We start from the raw sequence: 22,246 nt of genomic DNA, 5'->3' as shown, positions 1-22,246 counted from the left end.
GCTTTATCTCTCCAGAAGTTGAAAAAGTCTCTCAATAACACACATTCAGGTGGAAGCACTTCACCACAGCCCAATCTACTGCCTTTCTTGCTTTCATCCGGCAGTGACAGCAAATTATGAGCTAAAATCACATCTTGTATTAATTTATGCATTTAGCAAGCAATTTTCTCCGAACCAACTTCCAGTGTGGCATGGGATGTTTTGGTGCTGTTAGGACCTTGCTTTGTACTACCTCTACAGACCATACAAACCAACTCCTTTTCTGACCATCTAAAAAAATATAGTCTAATGGTATAAGCACTCATACTGAAACACTATCAATCATTTAAGACGCGTATCAAAAATACATTCACTTTTAGCAAGCTAAAAAGTACCCATCACAGTAACATGGTTAATCTAGCATTAGACATAATCTAAAACTGAATCTTCAGGCGAAAGTAAGCTCATGTACAGCCAATGTTGTTTGCACCAACACCAAACTTGTGTGTGAACAAGTGCACACGCTTGGGCTGGTGTTATAATAGGAAGTTTCTCCAGGCAGGGGTATGACCTCACCAAATGGCTGCCTACGTATCACTTTCCAATACGGGGGGTGACAGACAGGATCAGGGTTTGCATTAGCCTGACAGATACCATCTAGTTGGGGTAAAACACAGTGGGTGTTGCATAATGTAAATTTAAGGGTTTTGTGTTTGTTTTTCAAAGATTCAAAAGGGTGTCAGATGAAATGAAAACCGGGTTTGCTTTTTTGTTGTTGTTGTTTTTTGTATTTGTGTTCTTTCAAAAAGTTACTTAGGTTGGTTACATCAAAACCAGGTTTAAAAGGAGTTAACACAATCAGGTAAAGGTAAATAAGATGTAGGCCTAGTATGGGCCTGAAGTTATCAAGAAATGTTGACACTGTTAGGCTTATATCACTATCTGCAATATTTTCAAATCTTTAACAGCCCGGCGTGCAAATAAATTCTGGCACAGTGCCTGAGATCCCTATACATTGTCTAGAAGTATGCAAATGGAACTCTTGCCTTGAATATGCACAGTAGCCACAGTTTGGGCTCATTATCAAACTGCACAACACCAGTTAAGCACCAGATCAACTATTAACAAATTGCACAAATTACAGATGAGCACTGTACCCACACAAGCACAGATTGCACCTGCTTGCTTACTCATCCCTGTTGGTAATGTCTGCTGACAAAGCCTGGTTCAGAAAAAAACAGGTGTCAAGAGGACTGGCCCAACACACACATGCAGAGAGAGAGAGAGAGAGAGAGAGAGAGAGAAATAGGGGATCTGGTTTATTATTGAGGGCAGAGAGCAGGTGTAGAACAGGTGCCTAAGAGGGCTGTAGACTGAAGGGAAATAGTTTAAAGCAAGGCTGTTAAAGCCATACACTGGGGTTGGACTCAAACTTCTCACGGAGCATGGGAACCTGTAGAATGTGAGCAAACTCCACAGCCTATGAAAGCAAGCATGGGTAACTGAAGCTATCAAGTGAGTTACTGTTTACATTTCATCAATAACAGAAGGTATTTAAATACTATCACTTTGAGGGCACCTATTCCTAAAAGGGTTAATATTCGGTGTTGGGTTGGGTTGAGTCCTTGCGTAAAGCTCATTCTGAAGTGGAAATGTCTAGAGGCAAGACAGCAGATGGAGAGCCAAAGGACCCACTTTTCACGACATGTGTCCCTGGTTCACGTTTACATGCATATTTCACGGAACCAACGCATCACTGTCCCACTTTCTTCTAGTTAAACGATCAGTGTTCTGCAATGCAGTAGCCTACTCCGGCCCGTCTCTTCGCAATCTCGATGGAGCACACACTGGCACAAAGCACCCCTGCAGCGCTGCACTGCGCATGCAAAAATAAAACGCCACTATTTAGCTGGATACACAGAGGCCAATGTCTACGCATGCGCTTTGTGCTCACTTCTTGAAGAGAAAGCGATGGAGTATGGTTCTTTATCTGGCAATGGGTATATTCCTGACACACAGGCCTCTACAAAGACTTGATCCAACGTTGCCTCTTCCCAAATCAGTGTCTCCACACAGACATGCTATCAATTCATTACATCACAAACAGACAGCTATAAGTCATCAATATCGTTCGCATGTACCTGCAAATTAAGGTTTAATAATCAATGTTTTACCTAAGGTGTACAGCAATCTTATCGTAAGCCAAGCAGAAGTCTCACAAATAGCTAGCTGGCTGTGCAGGACCACAGCTCTGATCCAGCCTCAGTCACAAAACCACGCTAGCATAGCCGGCTAACAAAACAATACAAACATTCCAACGACTAGGCTAACTCGCTGTTCAAGCATGAGCTGAACTCTCATGTTCAGTGTAGGCTAATAGGCCTGAGTTGATCCTACTTTACAACCTTTTAGGTTTGCTGACTGACTAACAGGCTAACATGGTAGAAGAATGCTTGTTGACAACGTTCATGTTTGAACCATAAGCATATCATGCAACTTCGCAGGACTACATTAGCCACGTATTTGTGATAACAGTTAGCTAGCTAGGCAGTAGGCACCAAGGCAGTTAGCTATTACATGAAGCCTTGCAGCTGGCAAAACAAGAAACTGACGTTAGCTGATGCTAGCCAGCTAATATTTGCTAAATCCTAAACTTGCTACCGAGCCACAGACCAAATCATTGAAAGCTGCTGTGAGCCGTATACTAGGAATTGAAAAGCTTTCATGTAAATGATGAACAACCTAAACAGTCTCTGTAGACAATTCAATCGAAGCTACCAGATGGCCATCTCGTAAACTGAACTCTACCATAACAGAGCCCACCTTTGCTTGGTTTTGAAGAGTTCGTGAAAGATAGCTACTGCGCACTAACACAGACCAGACTACCGCCAAAGTAACTAGCAACACAGACCTACACACACATTAAAGGTAGGATTAAACAGCTACTACATTCTTTAAACTCACCTCTCCTTGGTCTTTTCTTCGACCGGATCGGAGTTTTTCCCCAGAGCTCTTCACGTCCGGGTTATGGCTATGACGCAAACGTTAGCACGCGCATTCTCTCAGTTGTCAACTAACTTGGGTTGGTTGCAATCTAGTTGACCAGCTGAGACTTTTCTGAAGAACGTCGCCCTAGATTACAAACTGTGAATCACAGTAGGCTAATATCCACATAAAGCATGATGCTTCATACGCAGTACAAACAAAGATGTGTGTAGTACTGTAATGTAGCCAGTGTAACTCCTGTACTACATATTGCATAACACTTTACATAATATGACATCATGAGTTCTCACATCTTGAATAACATGACAGACGTCTCTCATCTTGTCATGTGGGCATATGGACTTAGGCCACTCCGTATTTATCACTGTAGCCAAATGCATTTTCTGTATTAGAAATGTAGTCATTTTCTGTATAGCCCAATGACTTTAATAACTTTAATAGATTAGCCTATATTCTATTCCATTCTGTGGGCTAACATGTTCTGTAGCATAGGCTATCCTTCCTCTATAATAGACCTATCCTACATTCTGTGTTCATATTCAGTCAAACAATTACAAATAGTCTCTCCTGCAGTTTTCAAAAGGGACATTCACCTTGGCATTCACATGGTTCCAATTGCAGGGAAAAGACAGCTCAAATATAGGAACTGTGGTCATGAACTCTTTAAAGGAGAAATCTGCCGAGTTTTCACATAGATCTCTGTTTCTCAAGGTGACTAAAGTAGGCCTACTGACAGTATGATATAGGCCGCCTAGCTTTAAATGATAACTGAGCTTTATCATTTTAAGAATATAACAGACGACCCTTTTCACTAATCAAACACATTGTGTTTAATTGCTTGCACCCACATTAACATAAAACCTGAATCCCCTCAGGTCACAAAGAACCATTCCTACAGCAGCCTACATGTAGCTTGGAATATTTGCCAGCTAGCTGATGAATGTGGAGAAATGTCTGAATCAGGCCATATCAAAAGGCAAACTCCAAACACCTGACGAAAACAGGATAGTGAACCTGGCCACAACTTCAGACATTGATCCTTAACCAAGCTTTTGTCCCAAAATACTATTGTTTGCATAAGGTTTTTTTTCATAAGGGATAGTAAAGAGAATACAGTGTAATGACAGATAAAATAAGTCGGTAACACTTTATAATAAGGGTACATGAATTCTCATGAACTAATGCATGAATTAATGCATGAATTACGCATTAGTTAATCCATTAATATATCATGAATCATTATGACTTAACATGAATTCACTGATTGTCATTAATGAATTAATACATAAATAACTCATCATCTTAAGCATTAAGTACGGTTGGCACATCATCATGAATCATGATTAATTAAGCATGATCATGATGACTTTTTGTCAGACAAAATCTTGGATATCACCGTCATGGAGAAAAGTAATTGCACATGAATTCATGTTAACTAAATGTCATGAATTATCATGAGTTAATTCATTAACTCATGCATTAATTATACATGAAAATCTCATTAATAAACATGAATTAATAGTATGTCATTAATGACATCAGGTATGGACAACAAATTCATCTTGAGCATTAGGTAGTGGGTAAATCATTATGAATAATGATCAATTACACATGATCATGATAATTTCTAGGTATTTGAAATGTGCTCCAAGGGGTAAGTAAACTATACATTAACTCATCATGAACTAATTAAGACCATTTTCAGAGAATATCGAAGAATCCACATTGTTCAAATATAGGCATGTCCTCATTAGCTAAGCATTATCTTTTCATTAGTTAACCATGTCTGTGGCCCCTCAGATAAAGTGATGAACAGGTGGTGCTTGAAATGCATGAAGTTTGAAGTCATGCAAAAATGGTCAATTTACATTAATTAATGATGAATTACTCATGAGTTCATCATGTTTGTGGCCCCTCACCTAAAGTGGTAAATGGACCCTTCTTTATCACTGACGAAAGAAGTGGATTCTTCGATATTCTCTGAAAATGGTCTTAATTAGTTCATGATGAGTTAATGTATAGTTTACTTACCCCTTGGAGCACATTTCAAATACCTAGAAATCACCATGATCATGTGTAATTGATCATTATTCATAATGATTTACCCACTACCTAATGCTCAAGATGAATTTGTTGTCCATACCTGATGTCATTAATGACATACTATTAATTCATGTTTATTAATGAGATTTCCATGTATAATTAATGCATGAGTTAATGAATTTACTCATGATAATTCATGACATTTAGTTAACATGAATTCATGTGTAATTACTTTTCTTTTTTCTCCATGACGGTGATGTCCAAGATTTTGTCTGACAAAAAGTCATCATGATCATGCTTAATTAATCATGATTCATGATGATGTGCCAACCGTACTTAATGCTTAAGATGATGAGTTATTTATGTATTAATTCATTAATGACAATCAGTGAATTCATGTTAAGTCATAATGATTCATGATATATTAATGGATTAACTAATGCATAATTCATGCATTAATTCATGCATTAGTTCATGAGAATTCATGTACCCTTATTATAAAGTGTTACCAATAAGTCTGCTATAGCCTACTTAAGCGAATACATTTGGCAAGAGAAATCTGTGCAAAGTAGCCTAAATCATAGTAGGCCTAAATCAAGTAGTCATATTTAAAAAAATAAAATAAAAATAAAATAAAAAGTGTTGTTTAGGCCATTGGCTACAATGATGTCAACTAAATGCTAAATAAAAATCACAAGTCTACTTATGTGTTTTGTGTAGGCCTATAGGATTAGGCCAATGTTGCTCTTTTGAGCATTGCCATGTTGCACTTCTGAGACTTAGTCATAATAAAGGTGCATTCAGACAAAATAGCCTAATGGCTTCAGATTAGATTCAACATAAATTAAATCAATTCTTGTTTTGAATTATTGTTAATAACTTAATAACTGAAATTCTATTTGCCTCTTATGCTTAAAAAATAAATGCTCCAGCATTCTTCTATTGCCTCTGAGATAATTGTTGTTGGCTTACTGTTGCATATAGGGCTAAATTGCTCTGTAAACTCTGAATGGCTGGTTGATTGCAAAACAAATGGGGAAATAATGATATGGTCAGAAATAGTTTTGTTATGAAACAGAAGATACTGCAAACAAATGCTTTCTTGCTTTCTCCTTGATCTTTACAGTAAATTACTGTTTACTATGTTGTGTTCTCTTTTTTTTGTTAGTTTGCCATTCTTTTTTATTTCTCTATCGAGACATGACATGAGTTTAAATAATTAAAAATGACAATTTTGTAACTTCATGAAGGGGTCTCTGACCAGTCTCGCTTAAATGAAACAGCTTCAAGTTTAAGTTATCAAAGGTGTTGCTAATAATAGCTAAGCTTTTGACAAACAAGGCCCAGACACTGCATGCGTGAAAGATATATCTGAATTACAGACTTGCACTGCCTAATTGGTGTTTTGATGACCTCAAAGCCTTTCTGTGGTCTCCTCTCATTTTTCTCAACTGAAGTCAATGGTGTATTTGAGTTGGCAAACACTGTTGCTTTGTACATATATTGGAGAAGAAAAAAAAAACATAATTATCACTTTTTGGAGTAAAGCATCTTCAGACGCAAGAAAGAGGGAATATAGACTTCCATTCCGTTTGCATTTGCTAATTTGTTTTCCTACAAAAGTAAACAAGTTCCAAAGCATGCTCTCTCTGTCTCTTTCTGTCTCTGTCTCTCTCTCTCTCTCTCTCTCTCTCTCTCTCTGTCTCTCTCTACCCTCTCTCAGTGAAGTATGCTGTGTCTTCCTGTTCCAATCTGTTGTCTGTAGGGAGGATAGCTTTGAGCCAATACGAAAAGATTAAAAAAAAATCTTTGGGAGGAGGATGGCTGGGGAAAAAAGTTTGGACAAGGAACAAAGACGTCGTAAACAAGAGGAAAGAAGTCCAACATTAACAGAATACGTACCCCGGTGCGCCGTCTTGGATTTGAGTTTCAGGGTGTCGAAGTTACTATAAACTACTGTGATCAGTAGGTACTTGTATCATCTCATCATGGATTTCAAGTATGTAACCTTGTATTTCTCACCCTTGGTTTTGAGAGATGACCTGCATGCCAGTTCAAAAACATCCATCATTCAATTCCGTTGTCTTGCTATTCTTTGAGTGAGTATAATCTGTCGCTAAACATTTCCGAAACTAAGGTCATTTCTCAAGACCACAAGGCTATGTTACATCATACTATGGATTATCAGATGTAAAGTCTTGACACGGCCTTTATACTGTGCTGTACCCCGTTCCTCTCACCCCTTCTCAAGCAACCTGTTTTTTCTCAAGCCTGTGTTTGGCATCCTGTTCTGTCCTGACTCACTGCTGCCACATCACCAGCCTCAGTTATCTGAAGGAGATCTGGCATGCTCTGGAGTCCCACCCCACTACCCCCACCCCCTCTTTTCCTCTGAAGGAGTTTTGATGTAATTACACACAAATAAGTACGTGGTGGGGAGAAGTGCTGTCCACTGGGGACCAGCAGAGAGAAAATAAAGGAATTTTAATTAAAGTGGCGATACCTTCCTCCCACATGCACACACTCACACATGCACACATACACACACATACACGCGCGCACGCACTCACACACGCACGCACGCACGCACGCACGCACAGTCTTTTATTGACATATACATATGAAAAAGGAATGCATTTCTTCATATGAGATTTTACGTGCATAATATTATGCCAGCCCATGTGAGTATATATCACTTACCTCCTCACTGGTCTTTAGACAAATAATGAGGCATTCTTCAGAGAGGAATTGGGTTACCTGCACATTAAAGAGGAAGACTGTAATACTAGGAGGCACCGGGGACAAAGCTAAATGAATGCCAAACAATGAAATGGAAATGATGAAACAAAGTCGAAGAGATTAAAACAAAAGTCTAAGATGGGGATGGTGAGAGGAGGAGGAGAACGGCAGGAATGCGCCTGTTTTGGTTACTCCTTCTCCATTTCATGAGCCCTACAAATAGAAATGGCAAATTGTATTTTTCTGTGCCGTCATTTGTTTGCTCGTTTGCTCGGGATGTGTGTGCTTGTGTTTGTTTGTTTTTTTTCTCTGTGTTTGTATTTGTGTGTATGTGTATGTGTGTGTGTGTGTGTGTGTGCTTGTGTGTGTGTGTCGGAGTGATGATTGAAGTGCCAGTCTCCATGTAATTACCTGAGGCGTGTCAGAGCACGAGGCGCAGCGAGCGGGAGCCTGATGAGGGAGTATTGAATTTGCACTTCAATTAGAGTGCTTAGAGAGTGTGGACGCACAAGACTCCGGGGTCCCGACACTCACTCAATTACAACAAGGCATCATGGGAGGTGGGGCGGCGGAGGCAGGGTGTTTGTTGGAGATGGCTGGGGACGTGTGGGTGGACAGGGGGCAGTCGGGAGGCTGGGAGACCAGGTATCATTGGGCAGGGGGCTGGGGTGAGAGTTGGTGCTTGGACTATTGTTACCCACTGGGAGGCTTATCCATTTCATACAGATTCTTACAGAAGGGAACAGGAAGCAACTAAAACATGGAATTGAAACAAAAAGGATAAATGGAAATGTGCTATTCAAGTCCATTTGGCTTTAATAATGAAGCATAGGGAGATGGGGATAAATGATCAGGGGGGCATTTTGATAGCACTCAATGATGATAGATGACTAGAATAATCAGGAAAAAAGATTGATCAAGGAGTGAGACAAATGGTGATTTGATAAAGAAGGAGAAGACTGAAAGGAACAATGGTCTCTGAAAAGTTCACCTGATTCACCTGGTTTTTTTTAATGTAACTGACGTGTTTACGCTTTTTTTATTTTGGAATGATAGCCAGCTGGTTCCAACCTTTCTGTCTCTTTGACCAGAAAAACAGATTCTATTCCACTAGCTGCTAGCATTCTACACATTTTCTGGGCATGATGTGGAAAAAGAGCCCAATCTGTGCTGACTTGCACTGAATGTTCATTTGTCAAACACAGTTTTCAAAGATTCAAAGAGGAATGCATTCCATTTGCTCAGCTACAGTATAATTTATTAGACACTTTCATATAAAGTCCTCATTCTAAGTGATGTATTCAGTCAAACAATTGAAAAGAAACCCTGATAGATAAGTACTTTGTGGCCATATTCACTTTAGACTCCAGTGGCTGAAAGCTGAAAGCGCATAAAATATCTACAGAAGACTCTCTTTCGGATCCTTGAATGGCTCCGAGTCTCAATGGGAAAAGATGCCTCGCTATAGAGGCTCCTCACAATTGAAACACATATCGTTTCATTATTTTAATTTGTGGTACAAAAACAAATCAGGACGTGGCTTTGTCTGCATTGCTTTTCAGAGAGAATGAGGCCATAGGTGAAGGTATGGGAAGACATCCCTCTTACCCACTCCATGTGTCTTCATAAAAGGAAACAGAATGAGTCTGGGAATGCAGTTTGCACAAGACTGGACATTCACCGACACAGCAGTCCAGTCCTTATCTGAAAGGAAACACTGTTGTCTGATGAAGAGAGCAATGATCCTGGGTCAGCATTTCTTATGACAGACTACAGATCTTGAATGGGCTCTTTGGTCAGGGCAGTAAATACCCACTGCCATGGAAGGGGACCATCAGAAAATATCGTGCAGGGAAACATAATAAATAAACGGAAGTAACTGGATAATTGGGGAAACAAAAGCGAGAGCAACTTGGGTAGACAGACTACTGTCCCTGTTGTCCACACAAAGACACAGCCCCACTCCCCTGGTACTAATCCCGAACCCTTGTGCTGTTATGAGTCTGTTATGAGTCTACTGGGCACTCGCCTGAAAAAGACAGGGCCAATTCAGAGGGAATTAAGCTCTGAGGAAAGTGTGAAGAGGAAAGTCTCCTTGAGAACTTTTGCTCCCATAGTGACGTGACAAGAGAGAGAGAGAGAGAGAGAGAGAGAGATGGAGCGAGAGAGACTCCCTTGGAAGCCTATAGGACCTCCCCCCCACCACAAACACACACAAACACACAACCCCCCATATCTTGCACAACCACAAAAATGGAGGCTGCCCACAGAAATATGTGCTATGTGTTTTAATGTCAGTGGTGCATACCAACGTCTGCCCTTGCAGGGGGAGCCTGATGGCTCAACGGTTTGTTTATCCACTCTCCACTCTGTGCCTTTCATTAACATAATTCCCCTTCAAGTTGAAGAGGCAAGAGGCTGTGCACACAGAAGAGAAGGAGCACAAAAGAAGGGAAGGAGAAGAGAGGAGAGAGAAGAGGAGAGGAGGAGGAGGAAAAAAACACAGACATCAACAACAGCTCCACATCAACAGACAGTCCCAGGATGAATTTGCTGATGGATTAGGCAAGGCTGCGCGAGAGTATCTGTGGCCATTTAGAGTGGATTTGTCTGCTAGCTGGCGATAAACCACGTCTTGGCTTTCTTCTGTTCAGCCACGCCGTCCTGAAAAGGAGATCGTTGAAGGACGCTCTTTTAGAATAAACAGGACCACTGGAGGAAGAGAGAGAGAGAGAGAGAGAGAAAGAGAGAAAGAGAGAGAGAGGGGGTAGAAACTGAGAGAAAGTAATTTGGCTGCTTGGCTGCACTTAAAAAGACAATGCGAGATATTATAAATAATGAATTGTAACAGGTCCTGATGACGGCTTTTGTGCTGGGTTAATTACTGACTGTGTTGTTTGCATAAGCAGCGGAGAGATTAAACCGTTTCAAAGAGAAAACTTGAAGAACAGAAACACTGGCAAGACGGGGAGGGGGGTGGGGTGGGGGGCGGAGAGAAAGGGAGAGTGGGAAAAAGAAAGTTTCAAAAAAGTGTTTTCCGCCAAACTCATTTGAGTCCAGCCAGCTCACAAGATAGACTGATTCATACTTCCAAAGAAAGAGAGGGAGGGGGAAAGAGAGAGAGACTGGTCTTTATACTTATGATTCTCACATCATAAACAATCTAGAGATTGATCTGGATTGCTGTGAGCCACCAAAGAGGCTAGCCAGCTCTCAGCGATCCTGACAACAAACACAGCGGCCTAAATAGACTGGCGATAATGTGCCTCTGAAATTCTTCCTGCCAGTCAAATGTAGGCTATACAGCTCAGTCTGTTTGGAACGTCTCATTTGAACTGAAGTCTTTACTGAGTCCAGCCCCTTGACGAGCACACCAGAATAAAGTGCTTTAAGTCGAATGCCTGAGAAGTCCTGGTGTGTAGAGTGTCGCTCTCAGTAATGTGAAAATATGTCTGTCAGTCCCGGGGGGATGGGATGCTCAGATGAATCTGCATAATAATTAGTTGGGGAATTGAAGGCAGCCCCAATCAGATCTTAAGGAACGGCGCTCTGAAACAAACACTGTCTTACAAAAAAAACACACATGTACACACACAATGTCTCTCTCTCTCTCTCTTTCTCTCTCTGTTTTTGTCTTTCTGACTCTCTCACACACACGCACACACGCACATATACACACACACACATACATACACACACGCATACTCACACACACACGCACACAATGTTCACACAAGATGTTCTCAAAGGTAAAAATAAGCACAAATGCATACATGAGGGAACCTGGCACGTTTTCATAACACACGCACACACGTGTGCACAATACGCACACGCACATGCACACACACACACACACACACACACACACACACACATACACACACACACACACACAATAATTTTTTAACCCCCTTGTGTGTTCTCTCTCGCTCTCTCTCTCTCTCTCTCACTGTCTCTGTCTCTGCCGTTTCTTACAGTCAATAAAGGAGGTCAGAGTATCACAGTATGTGGCTCCCATGGTAGGGTTCCAGTTTTCCTGCTCCATTCCTCTTCCTGCAGGCCTGCGTATTCCTCCGCTCCCTCTCCTTCTCCTCACCTGCTCTTCTTCTCCTCTTGCCGCCTGCCTGTCCTCATTGTCCCCCATATTTGGCCGTCAGTTCCTGCTCAGTTTCCCCCTCCTCTTGCTATCCGTCTCCTTAGCCCTCTCGTGCTGATTGCATCTGTCAGTACAAAGTAGCAGCATTGAGTGAATCATGTGTGGGCCAAACCAGGGACCACACACACACACACACACACACACTCTCCCACATGAAAAAGGAGAGAGAGAGAGAGAGAGAGAGAGATAGGGAGAGAGAGAGAAACAAACACATTCACACTGCCTCACATAATCACTTCAGACCCGGCTGCTTGGGTCGACATCTCCACGGAGACCAACCAGTCAGGCGCTGCAGGCCAGCTCTGACTGTCGAATAAATGAGAGGCCAAAAAAACCGAAGCAGCAGAAATACTGACAGAATGAGAGAGAAACAACAGAAGCAGAACTAGGACAGTGAGTGATGGAGGGAGTGAGGGAGTGATGGAGGAGGGAGGAGGGAGGAGGGGGTGCGGGAGCGGTCCTCTTGCACACGCGTGTGATCAGCACCACTGGGCCTGCATGGCCTAACCCTGTGATCTGCTGACCCACAGAGGGCTGCGGCTCAATGGGTCATGGGCCAGCTTCCTCTGAGAGTTATGAAAGCATTTGTGCATGCTACATTATGACTGTGTGTGTGTGTGCGTGTGTGTGTGTGTGTGTGTGTGTGTGTGTGTGTGTGTGTGTGTGTGTGAATGAGAGAGAGAGAGAGAGAGAGAGAGAGAGAGAGAGAGAGATGGAGTATTTATATATTTTGCTGATCTTCATCAGCATTCTCACAGCTATGAGAGCAAAACATACATGTATAAATGTCAAACTGACACCAACAGGCCTCAAGTCTAGTATTGTCCACCAACACCAAAAAGACAAAAAAGTGACCAATTTAAACCCCCAATGATTCCCTCCATCAATAAATTGACTCTGGATCCCACCACACTAAAGTAACCCTTAGGGTATGACTCTCTTTTTGCCAATTAGAGGCAAGCACTGCAAGCCAGCCCCAACACCACCAAATTAATTTGTATAGTCGGCTGCTTTTGGCCCAGGGAGAGAATAACGACTCTGGGTTAGGCCCCTCTAATGACAAGTCTGAATAAGATTAAAGCATTTACACAACACTACAGCAGGAGAGAGAGGGTGGGGGGGGGGGGGTTGTAGCATCATAGCATGAAATACTGAAATGCAGAGAGCGTCACGTACGCTTTAACTGTTTCTAATGTGCCATTTTTGTCAGATGATTGAATGAGGGAGCACATAATCAGAAAATGGAACGATGTCTTATGTGTTTACAAACACTGTTGTGTGTAGTTTAATCCCCATACATTACAATGGCCATTTCAGTCTTTGGTCCCTCAAAACAATCCTTTGTTAAGAAAACAAGCCCCTGGGAGCATGAAAATGGCAAAACGTATTTGAAGTGAAAGCTGTGTGTAAATTTCAGAGAAGACCGATGCTCTGTCTTTGATGGAACTGCGAGTGCATTTTAGACTGGAACACCAGGCAGGAGAGGCATTCACCGCCAGATTTCGTAATTGCTGTAATTGTACAAACAGACACACACAGACACACACACGCAGGCACACACAAACACCCACACCCCCACAAATACACACACACCCACACACAAGCACTCATTTGTTCCCATTTATTTCGTCAGATTCAATTTATTTCTCACACCTTTGGAGCAAACAAAATGACCTACCTCTAATGGTGAAATGATCCACCCCCCTTCCCTTGCCTTCCCTCCTCTCCACCCCCCAGATCTATCAGCAAATTGGAGGTCTTTCATCCATTAGCTCCATGTCTTACCACACCACTAACTAAACAAACATCACTTCAATCCATCCCCCCCACACACACACACACACTAAAACACGGTGCTCTTTGTTACAGACGCCATTGACTTTTTAATTAAGCTTCATTAAGGTCCCATCAGAGCTGATGGCGGACAGCAGAAAAGGGGCTGTCTGTTCCCCCTCCACTAGCAATGGACAGAGGGTGGGGTTGTGGATGGGGGTGTGGATGGGGGTGTGGGTGTGGGTGTGGGTGGGCCCAGTGCTGGTGGAGTTGCCTCGCAGACTCATTTTGTAGCGTTAGGGGAACGTCTGGAAGCGAAGCACTTAACATTTCACACTGAGCGCACTCCTAATACCTCATCACTGTGACGGGGAGGAAGCTATCGCCATTGTCCCACTTCAGTGGTCTGTGTGCGGCTTTCATTTTCACCTGACTTGTTCAGCGAAGTTATGAGGGAATAGATATGGAGAGAGAGAGAGAGAGAGAGAGGGAGAGAGAGAGAGAGAGAAAGAGAGAAAGAGATGAAGGGAGGGAGAGATGCAGGGTTAGAAATGCATGACCTTTAGTCCATCATAGTCCTTCCTGATCCCTTCAATACAAATGGGGTTTGAATCCCCTCATTCTTTCTGTGGCATGCTGTGGCGGAGACAGTAAGGGTTATTATTGGAAATCCTTCATGGATATCTCTCTCTCTCACATACACACACACACACACACACACACACACACACACACACACACACACACACACACACACACACACACACACACACACACACACACACACACACACACACACACACACACACACACACACACACACACACACACACACACACACACACACACACACACACACACACACACACACACACACACACAACCAGGGGTCATGGGCCTCTCACAGCTCGTATCCCAAGATTCTCCACAGGCTTTATGGTGATGCTGTCCAATCTTCATCATCATAAAGAGTGAGTCCAGGGCTTTGTGTAGGCACCAGGCACCAGCAGATGCCTGAGCAAAACATTTGGATGTCAGCAGCAGCAGCAGTCTGAAGCCCAAACCTGTTGTGTCGGGTGGCCATGACTATGGCGAATGATGGCGATCTGCTGAATTGCATGCAGTGATACGAGGATGTGGGGCTCAGCAAATGCCCTCTGGACTGAATTGAGTTCAGCTTCACGGGTCTCAATACGGGACCTCAACACGGACGCCTCAACATAGGCCTCTTCTCAACACTCTTATGTCTCAGTCTTCTCACTGTCCAGGCTTCCATACACTCACACACACACACACACACCACACACATAATCATCCACAGTGAGATCGCTCTTCATACTTCAATCCAGTTAGGAGTGTTCACGCCTGGGATTGAAACTCAGTGTGTGAAGTTCAGCATCCAGCACCAGCCTTAGCAACAAGATGTGCTAACCTGCTGTCGCTGTGTTATGTTATGGGGCTCCGTGTGAAGCTCACATATGCTTAAACCTGTGCCTGAAGTAGTGAAGAAGGGTTGGTGATAACAGTGGTCTGTCCATGCATACAGTAACCAGCCTGACTGAGGGCAGTCAGCAGGTTCAGTCACGCCACAGATCCAAAAGACTGATTGACATTTCCTGGACATATTAGCATAAGTCTGCTGGGAGAGAGGTAGGCTAATGAAGATGGAGTGCTGGTCTCAGTCTTTTGAATGAGTGGCTGTGCAAAAGTATATTATGGGCAATGTAATAGAGAGCGACATTTGTTTGTAAGCTTCAGACGTTCTTTTAATTACAGATCTATGAGCACTAGTAGCACTCATTTACATATGTAAATTTGAGGGAGACTGGCAGAACAGATTTAGGAAGGGTGCTTCTAGTCAGACAGAGAGAGGGAGAGAGCGAATGAGAAAGAGGGAGAGAGAAAGAGAGAGAGAGAGGGGGATGATAGTAAGTGTACTGTTTTCACATGCACCAAAACATAAGAAGCAGCCATCCCTGCGTTCTCCGTTTGACGGAGGTGGGCGGGGGAACTTGAGCTGACGAGATGCAACCTTACAGCTTCACACATCATCTCTGAGGACACCGCGTAAACCAAATCCTTGCATTAATGCAGTATTAACACTGCCCTGATTCTTCCACCTTCTCTCTCTCTCTCTCTCTCAATCTCTCTCTCTCCTTCGTTCCCCTCTTCCCCTCCTCTATCTCTCCTCTCTCCATCCCTTTTGCAGCGTTTATTATCAGCCCTTACGCAGTGCACCATGCGTAGCAGCTGACAGCCGGCGCGGGGGGATTCATCAGGGGAGATTTCTGCAGGTGAGCTGGAGGGGGCCACGTGGCGCGCGGGTGTCAGCGCGCCGCGCAGGTGTGCGCAGATGTTAGCCGCGCTGGAATGTGCGACGTGGCAGATTAGCGGCTCGGCTAGTCACTAATTCATTTAGACAGCCGGGACGGGACAGGCGCGCAGCAGAGCAGAGTGGATCCCATGCGCCCTGCCGCCTTCCTGAAAATGTGCTGCCAGCGTGTGTGTGTGTGTGTGTGTGTGTCTCTCTCTGTGTGTGTGTGTGTGTGTGTGTGTGTGTGTGTGTGTGTGTGTGTGTGTGTGTGTGTGTGTGTGTGTGTGTTTGTGTCTGTCTGTGTTTGTGTTTGTTTGTTTGGGGGGAGGTAGGGTGTAGAGGGTTTTTGGCCCAGCAATGTAGTGTATCAAACTGTCCAAGGCATGCAGCTACACACCTAGACTTAACACAGAGTGCATATAGGCACTTTAAGAAATGCACAAACATACACACATCTATGCACACAAAGACAGCATTGACAAACTCATTGACAGACATACATACACATAAACAGACACAAACAAACAAACAAACACACACACACACACACACACACACACACACACACACACACACACACATACACACACACACAGAGGGAGAGCAAAGCAGACACCTGCTGGCCACTCCACTGGCGCCTGTAATCAGCAAGAAGCTTCCTGCCCAGAGGAGGCCTCTACACAACACATACTTTGGCAGCTACTCACACAAACACATACAAGCAAAGCCCCCCATACAAACACAGTGGAACTACAGCCATAAATCCTGAATCTAGACGTGTCTTCATTCCCCCTGACTGTGCCCCTATCTCCCCTGATCACCTGTCCTGTATGACCGACCTCACAACACCGTCATTAGAGCGCAGTGCAGGTAGATCCCCTTTGCCTGTGCCAGTGTGCCTGCTCCTCTTGTCCCCCTCCACGGCAGAAGACTACCCACAGACTCAGGAATAGGAGCTGCAGACCAGCAATTAATCTCTGCAAAGGACGAGTCAGCCACCAGATGGTCCCGTCTCTGCTGGGCTGCTGTATGTGCATGTGTGTGTGTGTGTGTGTGTGTGTGTGTGTGTGTGTGTGTGTGTGTGTGTGTGTGTGTGTGTGTGTGTGTGTGTGTGTGTGTGTGTGTGTGTGTGTGTGTGTGTGTGTGTGACAGAAACAAAGAAAGAAAGAAAGAGTGACTTTTTAGATTTAAAACCATCTCTGTAAAAAAAAACATTCTCAGTTTGCTGACAGAACTCTGTATACCCTACCACTCTTGTTTCCACCAGAGATTAAGAAGTGATATGAATATCCCATCAATCAGTTTTTGCTATTTGGCCTTTAATAGTCAACTTTGTGAAATGGGCATTGTGATTATCTCCGCCCAACCTGCCTTTACCTACAAGCCAACATAAATATGTTTCTGTAAAGAAAGAAAGAAAGAAAGAAGGAAAGGAAATGTGTGGAAGAAGGGACAAAGAGAGAACAGAGAAAGGAAGATGTAGTGTGCCAAAGGGAGACTATTTGTAACAAAAGCTGTTTGCTACTGCTGTTGTTGGTCTCTCGGTTCATTGTGATGGCGACTTTTAAGCTTTCTTCGCTCTGTTCCCATTGTGCCTCAATAAACAACATCCACAGTACAGAGCACAGAGTAAATGGTAAATGGACCGCATTTATAGCGCTTTTCGACGCCTCGGAGCATTCAAAGCGCTGTACAATGTCATGTCTCACAATCACCCATTCACACACCGATGGCTAAGGCTGCCAATCATGCAAGGCGCCAACCTGAGTAGACCTCGGCTACACTGCATTCTGTGAAGCCTGCAGTTCCACTGTGTATTGGCCCACGCCACTATCCCCTTTGCCTCGCTTCAGGACCATGGACAGCTCTGCTCGTTGTAACAAAAAGAAAGTAATGCCTCTTTCATTGACTAATTGTGGTAAGTATTTGAGACATGAAAGAGGAGAAACCTTATAGATTTCGTTGGTATGTTAGCCTTTGTGATTTTGTTGGCTTTAAATGACCCTCCTTCCATATAAATATAAATCAATAACCCTATATGTTCTGTTCTGGATAACGGATGAGCGGGGAAAGGGGGAAATGACCTGCATGTCGATCACATGTGGGCTGTGATCTCATTGGCACCCATGCGGCGCGAAACGGCTGGACGATGAATCTGACTGAGAAAGCAGCTTGCTGGAGTGTCATTCGTCTCTACAGTAATGGTAATACGCGAGACGAATGAGGGCAATAACTGGAAATGGGATTAGACTTCTTATAAAAACGCGGATGTGTGAGATTTGAGGCATTTGTCACGGCAATTGCGCCAGATGTGGCAGTAGCCCTTATTGTTACCGGGTGTTGACGGGCCTGCGTCGCATGAACGGAGTGCACCGAGGCAGACCACTGATGTCGAGAGAAGGCACCCAACATAAGGTGATAGACGAACGCAGGACAGAGGACAGAACCATCTTGAATATTTTATAACACCTCACCATTACAATGAATCCGCTGACGTTGGTGTCCGGAAGTAGAGACCTTCATGGACAAGGTGGGCAGAAAGAAAATTGGTCAATTTACAAATATAGTGTGCCGTCTGGTGATTAACTTTAATGATAAATGCCTTCATTCCATCGTAACATGGTTAAATACACAGGGCGTTCAGTTGAACAAACGGTTTCTGATCCTACACCAGGCTTATTAGAAAGTTGCCGTGCAACGGGATGAGTATGATTTTATTACCTGTGTTTGTTATGAATGTTATGTTCAATGTTTAAATGTAAAGTATTGCACCTGCAATAACAACAACAACAACAGCTGCAAAACCTGAATTCCTTAATGGATAAGTGAAAAAGTTCTCATCATTAAATGGCAACAACAGCATTATTTATTTGATCTTGTCATGTATCATTTTCCCATTGTGTATTTCAAATAGTCATACAACAACAACAGCGTTGCTATTGGGTAAACCCATTTGATTTCACGCTGCATCTCAGGCTGGAAACCTCCAACTTTATCTACCCTGCTTCAGTTACAAATCTGTGGGGAACAATCACAAACTGTCTTACGCACCTGGCGCACCCGGATCGTTGGTCTGACTGGTTGAGGGACTATCCAATTGCGTGCAGAGTCATTTGAACTATGCCCGTAGATCACACCTCTTGTGCTGTGGAAAATACAGAGCAGCAGACTCCAAGACTAATGTTCAATCTTAAAAGATTTGAGCTTGGTCTGGTGATAGCCAGGTTACAACTTTGCCACAGGTCAGCTTCAAAACACCTTGACTGAGGTACTAAAATGTCCAGATATTTCAAGACTATTCTTTGCCAGCAGTAAAAGTAATAGATAGTATTGCCGTCACTATCACTTTTACCTTCCAGTTTATAGGCCAGTACTGTTGAACAACATAAAGAAGACCGGCAGAGTTTTGTGATTGAGGACTGGAACCATGATTTCATGTTGATGTAAACAAACACATTACAGCACAAGAGAAAACTCGCCTTTGGCTAAGTCTTTCTTTCTTTCTTTCTTATTGTGCTCACACATTTTAGATCTTAGTCCATATTACTCTCAAGCACTTTGCTGGCACACTGACTCCTCCACATTATTTACATGGATATTTTGCTTGTATATTTATTTTGTATAATGACCGTCTACAATTCTCTCAGAAAACTCATATTATTTTCTTTTGCCTAATATTTTCTTTTAAGGGCTGAATGCCATCAATCCATGACTGGTCTGAGTGGGCCGTGTGGACCTAGATTCTCCAACTCTAATAATGAGGTTTGTCTCCTGGTCTTTGGGCATGTTGTAAAATCAAATTTCTACAGTAGAGAAGGAACTATTTGATCAAATCTTAAGCACTTTATCTTGTGATGGTGGGCGCTTATATTTTCTGTGTTCACATTTTCACACACTGGGTCTACACTCATTTTAGGTCTGATATCTGCACATTACATTAACTGATCTCCCTGTGGAATAATATAGGCAACCTTTAAACATTTACAGCTAACTATTAGGCGAGCCTTTCTCTCCAACAGAGTATTGAAGCAGCACAAAAGCTGCAGGTCTACCAACCTTACAATTCTTTAGCGCATCTCAGGAGTAACTTTTATTCATTACATCAAATTCATTATGGAAGAAGCAGAGACATTCATGGAATGCAAAGTATTTATGCAAAATGTTGCTATGAATTATAAGCTCCGATGTTCTGCCATGTAGAGCTCATCATTAGTGCCTGTAGAGGAGCTGCATTACTCCTGTGCTCTGTTACACTATGACAAGCAGCACATCCGACACCCCTGCAACCTAGAGATGATCCCACATGCGCTCACATCATGGCGTCACACTGAGACAGTAGAAGACATGAGACCATAGGAGCAGCTCCCAGCACATTTCAGTGCACTTGGGATGTATACTGCCCTGGAAGTCCAGAGTTCCCGCGAGAGCACAATTTGAATTTGCTCGGCGAGTCCCTCTGGCGATCAGTAATGCTGTTCTTTACCCATGTCCTCGGAGCCATGTGCACTAATCATGTTGTGAATCTGATATAGGTGGGCCAGAGGCAAGCTAAACAGATGACGACAGTGCTGCAACAAAGATTGTTAAGGCAGAGCAAGATACTTCATCAGAGTCCGGACAACAAAAACAGAATCCCCCTTTATGCAGATCAGTTTTCTGTTTAAGTCTATGGCATCTGCTCTGCATAAAGGGGGGTTTTTGACTTGTGTGATTCGGGTTCCCCGGAGGTGGCTTCTGATGAAATGTCTTGCTCCACCTTTACAATCTTTGCCATTGGTCGTAGTGTTATCCAATTGCATGCAGTGATATTTTCAAATTCTTGGTGCTACCCCTCGAGTTGGACCATTTTCATTATTCATAGCCAGACAGACCCTCAATCTCTCTAGATGTGGGTGTGGATTTTCAGGATAGATGTCTACAAACCTTAATGGCACATTTCTCTCCTCTTTGATGTTTCACTGGGCAGCGCTGGGTCACTACAGTGGGCAGGAGTGCAGTCTCCCGAGGGGCAGGGTTCCGCAGGTGTCCAGCCCAATGGGGAAAAGGCAACCGCTCTGCCCCTTTGGCCTCAACAAATGCCAAAGACTCCTGAGGAGAGGTGAACTCCTCTCACTGGGCCTGGGAAACATCCAGGAACGGGACAGAGATTCAGCAAATAGCACTTCTTTTTCCAGATGCTGGTTGTAAGAAGAACACAAGGGGCTCATATAAAGGATGTTTCTTTGGTTAAAGCATGTTCAATGTTTATTCCAATCAAAAGCAATCACAGGAGCACGTGGAACACACTTCTGGGCACCGATCGGTGGGCGCCGGCCATAAAGCTTCTCAAACTCTAGCCGTGTATTCAGTTTCAAAAGTCCCTCCGACACTCTAAATGTTAATGAGTTTCCAAGACCACGGCCTGGTCACCTTTTGTTCTGTATGATAACTACATCTCCACCTTGACTGGGATGGTTCTCAGAGGCCTCTCCCCATACGGACTCTACAAATGTTAGTGTTTCTCACACCTCAGTTCCTTCCTGCATAGCATGGACCTTTGAGTGTTGTATTGATCAGATCAACTTGTGAGACATACAGTAACATATGATGTTACTTTAGACGGGGTAAACTGTACAATCTTACATGATCTATGCACCTCCATCTCTCTGTCCAGGTGGGAGACCTGAAGCTGATTCTGATTCTGAGGCTGCTCTGAAGATTGTTTAGGCTCGTTGAGGTCCTCTTGGTCTGGGTCAGATAATGGACTGCAGCCACAGTGTGCTATTTGTAAAGAGGAGCTAACAAAGCTTCAGCCTCAAATTGAGACCAAGAACATCCGTATGCACATCCTAAATTACTAGCTCAAGGGGAGGCTTATGGAATAGAATCAGTCTCAAAGGTTTTGTAGCTTACTGTACATGTATATTACACTGTAGAAATTATTTGTACAATTAATAATAATTTAATATGCACTACATTTACAAATAATCGTGTACGTACTGAATGACTTTACAGCTACAAACCATCTTACAATATTTTTACACTACAAATATATAATCTCTTATATCTCTAATATCTTGCTGTGAAAAAAGTTGCTAATTACAAAGTATGATTATCACACATAATGTGACCTGTGTCATCAGAGGTGAATTACATAACCCATAACATATGAATGAGGGGCCCTACATATCACATAACATAACCTGTGTTATTTGACTGAGGGGCCCTATTCAGATAAGGGGTGGAGAACATAGTAG

The 22,246-nt window shown here is 43.1% G+C and overlaps 1 protein-coding gene across 2 annotated transcripts in view; it reads right to left on the bottom strand.

The window, feature by feature from the left end:
* spop (speckle type BTB/POZ protein) overlaps window positions 1-3,215 on the bottom strand; it is a 71,454-nt gene extending 68,239 nt beyond the window's left edge. For both annotated transcript variants that reach the window (XM_062533112.1, XM_062533113.1), the window contains exon 1: window positions 2,944-3,215. The gene's annotated coding sequence lies outside the window, so the exon portion shown is untranslated. The remainder of the gene's footprint in view (window positions 1-2,943) is intronic.
* Between the last annotated feature and the right edge of the window lie 19,031 nt (window positions 3,216-22,246).

The sequence above is a fragment of the Sardina pilchardus genome, chromosome 3 (genome assembly GCF_963854185.1).
Source record: "Sardina pilchardus chromosome 3, fSarPil1.1, whole genome shotgun sequence".
Lineage (NCBI taxonomy): Eukaryota > Metazoa > Chordata > Actinopteri > Clupeiformes > Clupeidae > Sardina > Sardina pilchardus.
Note: the sequence above shows the minus strand (reverse complement) of the source record. Positions and strands in the feature narration are given on the sequence as shown.